The sequence below is a fragment of the Mus caroli genome, chromosome 13 (assembly GCF_900094665.2).
Source record: "Mus caroli chromosome 13, CAROLI_EIJ_v1.1, whole genome shotgun sequence".
NCBI classification, from domain to species: domain Eukaryota; kingdom Metazoa; phylum Chordata; class Mammalia; order Rodentia; family Muridae; genus Mus; species Mus caroli.
The window spans coordinates 51,735,213-51,743,528 of NC_034582.1; the positions used below are offsets into that span (position 1 = coordinate 51,735,213).

General features: G+C 46.4%; 1 non-coding gene across 1 annotated transcript; it reads right to left on the minus strand.

Moving 5' to 3' along the window:
* Positions 1 to 6,909: 6,909 nt before the first annotated feature.
* LOC115029195 lies at positions 6,910 to 7,012 on the minus strand. Its single transcript, XR_003834749.1, has one exon. It is a non-coding gene; the product is annotated as a U6 spliceosomal RNA (small nuclear RNA).
* Between the last annotated feature and the right edge of the window lie 1,304 nt (positions 7,013 to 8,316).

Genomic DNA, 8,316 nt, shown 5'->3' on the forward strand with positions numbered 1-8,316 from the left:
TTTTTTTTTTTTTTTTTTTTTTTTGGTTTTTCGAGACAGGGTTTCTCTGTGTAGCCCTGGCTGTCCTGGAACTCACTTTGTAGATGAGGCAGGCCTTGAACCTAGAAATCCACCTGCCTCTGCCTCCCGAGTGCTGGGATTAAAGGCATGCGCCACCATGCCCATCATTTCAAGCCTGCTATGATGAAGCTTTCAGCTTAGCTCTGTAGGCGGGGCAGCCATGGGATGAGTCTCTCAATCCATTCCTCCATGCAAGAGCACTGTGTATGGTATTTTTGCTCCTTATCCAAGCACTGGTAGGACAAGGGACAGATTCAGAGTCAAATCCAAGGGTAGGGATGCTCTTTGAGGCATGGCAGTTGTGTCTCTGCCAGAGATTAGGGCCTGCCTGTGGTGCCTCATTAGGTCCCCTTCTTCCTGTCTGATCGCTCGCCATGCCAAGGCTAGGATTGAAGAGGTGTGTTAGAGTTAGTGACACCTCACGTAGCTGGACAGTCTTTTTCAACAACCACATGGTCACACTGTCATTGTGGGTGACGAGGTCAGAGAGCCCTGTCTCTGCCATTCTGCACTGTGTGGGCTTTATCCGGAGGGCCGTGGGGCTAACCCAAGGTTTCCAGCAGGACTGAGAAAGGCTGTGAGGTGTCTAAAGGAGGATAACTCAAGTATCCATTCTGAGAATGGAGTGCTATTACAGAAAACTGCAGGCAGGAGACCTGTTAGGGAAACAGGCATGTTTCCCAGGTAAAGTAGTGAGTGGCCCATGCGTTAGGCAAGGGGAACACAGAATGCTGAGGAGAGACACACTTCAGGATATCCGAGATGTAAAACTTCAGAGAGCTCCTTGGTATGTATATGTGTGTGTGTGTATGTGTATGTGTGTATGTGTGTTAGTGTCAGGGGTGTGCGTGTGTCTTGACTGTGTATGTCAGGGGCGTGTGTAAGTTGTGTGTGTATGTCAGGGGTGTGCGTGTATCTATGTGAGGGGTGTGTATCAGGTATGTATGTGTTGTGTGTGTGTGGTGTTTGTGTCAGGTGTGTGTATGTTTCAGGGCTATGTATGTATGAGGGACTGACTGAAGAGCTAAAGAAGGAGAAATGTTAGCTGGGCGGTATTGGTGCACGCCTTTAATCCCAGCACTTGGGAGGCAGAGGCAGGCAGATTTCTGAGTTCAAGGCCAGCCTGGTCTACAAAGTGAGTTCCAGGACAGCCAGGGCTACAGAGAAACCCTGTCTTGAAAACACAAAACAAAACAAAACAAAACAAAAAAAAAACAAAAAAAAAAAAAAAAAAAGAAGAAGAAGAAGGAGAAATGTTGTTTCCGGTTTAAAAGCAGAATACAAACTCAAAGTCAAAGGTGATATGTCAAAGACTTGCATGTGTCTCCTTGGGAACCTGCCACGGAACACGAGGGTCTCCACACCACGCCTGGGAAAGACAGGGAACTGCCTGAGCAGAAGAGTGGGGAGCAAATTCAAACCAATATTCTGAACTCCTTTTAAAAATCATCATTTCCCAGATAATGTCATTATACTAATTTGAAAAGGAATGAGCCAACTCAGTTTCTATTTGTGGTTGCCAGCCCCATGAATACTTAATGGTCTTGGATTACGAAGCTTCCAGCGGCGGCTCTCACGTACTCGGTAGGGTTGGAGGGTGAGGAGGGGCCACTGAGGAGACGTTGATAGGCTGTGTGCCTCTGTGTGTCTCAGCTTCAATAGCATCTATTTTGAGCTGAGTCCTTTCTGAAACTCTGGCAGGGTGAGGAAAATGAGCACTCTTCCAGCTCCTAGGGCTGGCTGTCAGAGTTCAAGAGATGATCTGTTGTGACAAACCCATGGCAGTGCCTTCAGGTTATGTGGGAGAACTGCCGGCCTCAGAGGAGTGATTATCTCCGAGGTTTAGTGGTGCTTGTGGAGGGAATTGACGGAGCAGAGGGAAGTCAGGAGGACACGGATGGAGAATATTTTTACAGGTTCCTTGCAAGTGGACTATGCAGTCTAATCACAGAAAGATGCCTGGGCTGGAAGAGCTTTGAACTTGAGGCACAGTGAAACTACCCACAGATGCTGCACTGGACCAAATGGCCCCACCTCCAAATGCTTATGTTGTTAACTTAGCCCTCAGTGTGGTTGTACCTGGAGATGGGCCTTTGGGATATAATTAAGGTCAAAGATGCCATACGAGCAGAGTCCTGATTCACTAGGGTTGGTGTGGTCTTTAGTTTGTGGTCCCCACTTGTTTTCTAACCCTACTCCATGTGCACATGCTAACAAAAGCCATGTGAGCACACCCAAAGAAGATGGCCGTCTATGGAGGAAGAATAGTGCTAGCTTTCTGATCTTTGACCTCTATGGTCTCTGTGACTTTGAGAAAATAAATGTCTGAGATATTTGGTTGAGGCAGCGGGTGCTGACTAAGACAGACACATATATATGAGGGTGATACCGTGGGAATATTTGATCTGAACACACAAGTCTGCTCCTATGGAGCCACAATCAGAATCAATCCCAAACACCAAGTCTTCTGGATTTAGAGTTTTAGCCTAGCAGGATCACAGGAGAGAAGAGATGCTGTCTGTTCTACAGCAGGGACAACGTGGATACTTTTGTTTGTTCAGTTTTTAGTGTCTACACAGACTCTATAAGCTCTCTAAGGAACTAAAATGTAATTTATATCCTAAGTTCCAGAGTGACTGCCATATCCCATGGCTCATTCAGATGCTTTTTGATGTCTTTGTATGCCAATGCCAGGCTGGGTCCTGCACCTTGACAATAAGTAGCCGAAGCTGAATGGTGTGGAGAGGAAGCCAGGTGTCCCCTGAGCAGTGAAGGACACTGCTGTTGTAGCCTTCTTTAGTGATAACTGCTGATTGCTTTTACCTGTGTGTCTCCAGGCTCCAGTACCTACCCTCTGTCCCAATGGCCCTGTGCATATCTGTCGCCCATGGGAAGACACCATCAGTCTCCAGATGTTTTGCGAGCAGAGCATCCCGGTTGCTCCTTTTCTGCAGGGGAGCTTGTGGGGACTCTCAGGCTATGGATCAGAACCTCATTCCAAGTAGGCTGTTACCTGGGGCTCTGAGCTGAATAGCCAGCTTCTGAGGCTGGATTTATTGAGCAGGGGCCTGGTAGTAATGGCAGTGCTGGTGTTGGAGACTCTGACCTCTGACTAAGTCCATCAGAGAGTTTTGGAGGCCGAGATGGTCAGCCTTGTGATGTTGGTGGTGGTTTCAAAAGAGCAATAAGCTCAGGCTTTGGGCTTTTCTCTTCACACAGGACTAGAGATGTTTCAAACGCTTGCTTTTGGAGGGGCCCTAAGGGTCATCTTGCCAAGCAGTTTCAGTGCAGGATCTTATGTGCAGATTCCTTTCATGCCAGCCACTTGATCTTTAATCAATCACATGTTGGCAAAGGTTGAATGACGGGCCCTCTGGAGGGGAAGATAAAGATTCTGTTTGTATTTTGCCAGTTGACCAATGCTTTCAAGCGATCCATGTCCCCAGATGAGGTTTGGAAGAGACTGTTACAGGTAGCTATCATGAGACATTATGGACCAGCTGCTGCACACTGTTGCCTCTTGTGGGACACCTCGGAGGTGGGACACTCATTGTCCCTCTGTATGTATGGCTCACTGCATGGTTCTGTCTGCTTTGGGCCTATCAGACGCCATCACCCAAGCACACAACTTCGTCCAGCCCTAAGCAAATATTTTGGAAAAATTTAAATCAAACCTGAAAGCTGTCATTCTTGTACGTTCAGCTGCACCATTTGAAAAGGATGTCCCACCTGCGGTTTCTAGTTCCTGGATGTGCAGCTATTTAAGGGACACCGGAGGACTTGAGACCAGGGGTTAAGAGTCCTAATACAAAACAATAATCTCTTTGTTTTTGCTTTTCATTGTCTACGTGTGAGCGTTTTGCTCTCATGGGTGTCTGTGCATGGCATGCATGCCTGGTGTACACAGAAGCCAGAAGGCTGCATTGGATCCCCTAAACTGGAGTTGCAGATGCTTGTGAGACAGCAGGTGGGTTCTGGGAACTGAATCCCTGTTCTCTGGAACAACCGCCAGTGATCTTAACTGCTGACTCGTCGCTCCAGCCCCGGACGAGAATCCTTACGTCTAGGTTTGTCACCTCTAGATCACCCCACCAGCACACCCTGCTTCTGGTGACCTCCAACAAGGACAGTATGACGCCCGCTTTGTGGAACCCCCAGATGGACACAGGGATGAACTAAATGAGGTAGTATAATGGGACGTTTGCAGACCCACCATTGATAGAAATACTGATGTTTGCAGACCTGCCATTGATAGAAATACTGACACGAGCCCTATTTATATTTAAAGCTTAGGCCTTCAGCTTGACATTCTTCATACCAGGCTGGCTCTGGCATGCGTCCTGCCACGTGGCCAGGTCTACCTCTCTTCTCCACTCAATTGGCCATCCGCCTCTGTGGCAGCTAGCAAATCGGGCCGCCTCCTCTTCCCAGCATCTCTTTCTCTGCCCGGAAGTTACACTCCCACCCCTTCCTTCCTGCTCAGCTATTGGCCATTGGCTCTTTATTAAAGCCAATCAGAGAATACCTTAAGCTGGTGAGGAAGGAGCGAATACTTACAAATCCCACTAACACCTGGTTGTGCTGGCACAGCAATTAACAATTGGGAACACGGGGCCACACTTTCATAGCCAGTTGATACTATATACATGGGCGTAGGTTATCCCAGCAAGGTAGTCTCAGCTCTTAAAAGGCTTAGCTAGGAAGGTAGGGACATAGCTGTCCAGTGATCTAAGTGCATTGTTCTGTGGAAGAGAGTATAGTTTCACATTTCTGTGGAAAGGTCACTTCTGACTAGGTGGTCAGGGGTGACATGACGTCGTAAGTGGTGATGGCAAATCATCTGTAAATTGCTGCATGATCATAGTTTTCTGTCCCCATTGTCCATAGAACAGAAATGGATCCATTTGCAGGGTCGACTTCTCAGAAGGGAGACCAAACTCCCAGTGAAGTTCTGGAAATTTTCTATCACACAAGTCTGCAGTAATCAGCCCACGTATCAGTGACAGCCTGAGAGCTTGGAAAGTCACCAGAGCCACTGTTAATCCGATCAATGGAGCCCGAAGTGCTCACCCTAGAACCATCGTCCAAAGCAACTGAGCACACAGTAGCTAAGACATCAGATGTTGGGCTCTGCTCCAGTTTTCAACGCCTGTTACCCTGGAGGTTGAGCAACACCATGCCCATAAACAGAGAAATATGTGTGCTGTGACTTGCCAATCCGGGCCGTGTGGGAGCGCTCCTTCTGAAGTGTGGTCCACTTCCCATGGGCCTGCAAAGGGAAGTCAAGTTCTGGTCTGCCGTGGTACTGAGGGAAGGGAGGGCGTCTCTTAGTAGTACAGTTGGAGCTCGAGAGGTGTCCTTTAAAAACCAGTTTTTCAGGGTTGGAGAGAAGGAGCAGAAATTAGGAGCACTTGTGCCTCTTGCAGAGGACGGGGTTTGGTTGGTTCCTAGCATGCACATGGCAGCTCACAACTGCTTGTAACTCCAGTGCCTAGAAACAGAGAGCATTGCATGCAGGTGGTGAACAGACATGCGCAGACATAGCACACATACATATAAAATAAAAATAGATGCTCCGAAAACCATAACAACAACAAATCCAACAACCCAATGTTGATGAAATACTCACAGCATGTATGCCAGTTGGCATTTGTTTAATAGTCGAGTAGATTTGGAGTGGGCACAAGGTGCGTTCAGCTAATCCCACCTGTGCCCTTTCTACTACAATAGGGCTGATGAGATGGTTCGGTGGATAAAAGTGCTTGATACATAAGCATGGGGACCAATACTCACACCAAATCTGAGTGTGTCCACTCACGTGCTGTAACGCCAGCGCTGTGGGGAGCAGAGATGAGCATCTATGGCCCTCACTGGCGCGGACTGGCCTCCAAGTTCAGTGAGAGACCTAGTATCAAAGCCAGAAGGAGAATGACAGAGCGAGACACCTGAACTTACTGACATTGCACAATCACTGGCAGCCTTGGAGCCGATGTCACCGTGTGCACATGTGAGGACTCGTACTTAGCTGGTTGATGTCACTGTGTGCACAGGTGGAAACTCGTTCTTAGCCATTTGTTTTGTCACTTCAGTTACATGGTTATACTCTTTGAGGAAGCCTGTTCAGTGTAACTGATACTTGTAGCACATTTTAAAGTCTACATTGAAACATTGTCTCAAGGTATACAAGGCAGGTGTCGGTAAAGCAAATGTCTGTCATTGGATACATGGACAAAAATCTACGTTTCCTTACAAAGCAACCAAGCATTTTAGTGAAAATGCTGTTCACCCTTTAGCAGGCAAACAAATCAGATCATGGAAATTCCACTTAAACGTAGCTGGTGGTGGCCAGGGCACTTCATTATTGAGCAGCTCTCAGATTCGGTCAGGCCTGCAGATCGTGAACTGGACTTTCTGATAACGTGAACATGGAGGTTAGCTGCACGTGGCGGAAACTGTCATTTCACTTCAAGGCTGTGTGCTCTTGCTAGGTCTTTCTACCTATGCCATATTTACAAGTAGGCTGCTGAATTTTAGAACAGTAGTGGTGTGATTTCAGAGGTCTCAGTTGCTATTGCTGTCATAGCCTTATGTAACTGAGATGCCCACAAGGACAAGTCTTGCACTCAAGTGGCTTGGATTTAAAGGAACACAGCCTGCACACATTATTCATTTTATGTAGGACCCAGAACCTTATCTCAGCTTTCCATAAGGTTCAGCTTACAGAATCCTCTGAATCTTGTCCAGGACGCCAAAGTAGTGTGCTCTCAAAAAACACGAAGCACACTCCACATTTGTTACCATCCTCACCCTCTTTTATCTTTTTTTTTTCTTTAATTCATTCATTTTACAAAACCTCTGGAATGCTTCATGAATTTGCACACAGTCCTGTGCAGGGGCCATGCTAGTCTCTGTATCGTTCCAGTTTTAGAATTCGTGCTGCAGAAGCGAGCACCTTTCACCAACTTCAACAGCAACGATTAGGAAGTTCAGCTGGGATTGACAGTTTTAAACTGGACTGGCAAAGACTCAAGCATAAACAACAGCCAAGTTATCGGATTAAGCAGCCAGCTAGGACTGGGAAAATAGAGGACTCCCCAAAATGTTCACACGCCAACAGGTATAAGAACAGTGTGCTACTTTTAGTATGCTCCTTCAGGCCAAGGGTATTTGGCAAGGCTACCGTTAACTACCAACCTAGCGTGGTAATCCTAAGACCGTGAAAAGAGAGTGATTTTTGTGCATCAAATGCTGCAGCACAGCCAGGGCAATGCTGGTCCGTGAAAACGTCAAGTCTCACCGCTCTCATGTGCAGCTCAAAGAGCTTGGTATTCCACAGGAGTGCATCACAGCAAGCCAGAAGGGCTGGAAGTCAGAGTGTGAGGATGCTTCAAGGTAGAGTCTTGGAGAGGAGGGAACTGTGGGAATTTAAGTGGAGTCATTGTGGTCCTTGTCTGAGGGATGGGGACTGGGTTTTGTTGTTGTTGTTGTGGGGTTTTTTTGTTTTTGTTTTTGTTTTTTGTTTTTTGAGTAAGGTGAGATTCCCAAAACAAGTGGATACCCTAGGCTTGGGATCCTGATAGAACCATCTAAAGATCTGGAAGAACTGGGAGAACGGTCAAGGCAGAATCAATCAACTCAATTTATAACATTGGAAACATTCAGCAAATATAATGGAAGCCTATGTCTTAAGAATAAGTGTGTGCCCTGGGATAAAAGCCGTAGCCTGGGACTCAGGAAACAAGGGTGGATCTATCCCAACAAGAATATAATCAAGGAGAATTACAGATGTATATCCATGATTTTAGTTATTTTCTAGAGCAAGTGGCAATGCCCTTTTAAGAATGACAGTATTGGGGCTGGAGAGATGGCTCAGTGGTGAAGAGCACTGGCTGCTCTTCCAGAGGTCCTGAGTTCAAATCCCAGCATACACATGGTGACTCACAACCATCTGTAAGGAGATCTGATGCCCTCTTCTGGTGTGTCTGAAGACAGAATACAGTGTATTCATACATTAAATAAATAAATAAATCTTTAAAAAATGACAGTGTTATTTAAACCCCTAGAAAATCGGGATCTTATCAGGAATACAATAAAAATGGTCAGACATAGCAAGAAACAGTAAACACAAGACAGCTACTCAAGAAAAAAGGATGACGCTCATAGATGAGGGGGTATATTTAAGAACTTAAGGTTGATTTAACATGGAGATTTACCCTTGGATTGTTTTTTTTATCATATGCAAAGCATAAATATCTA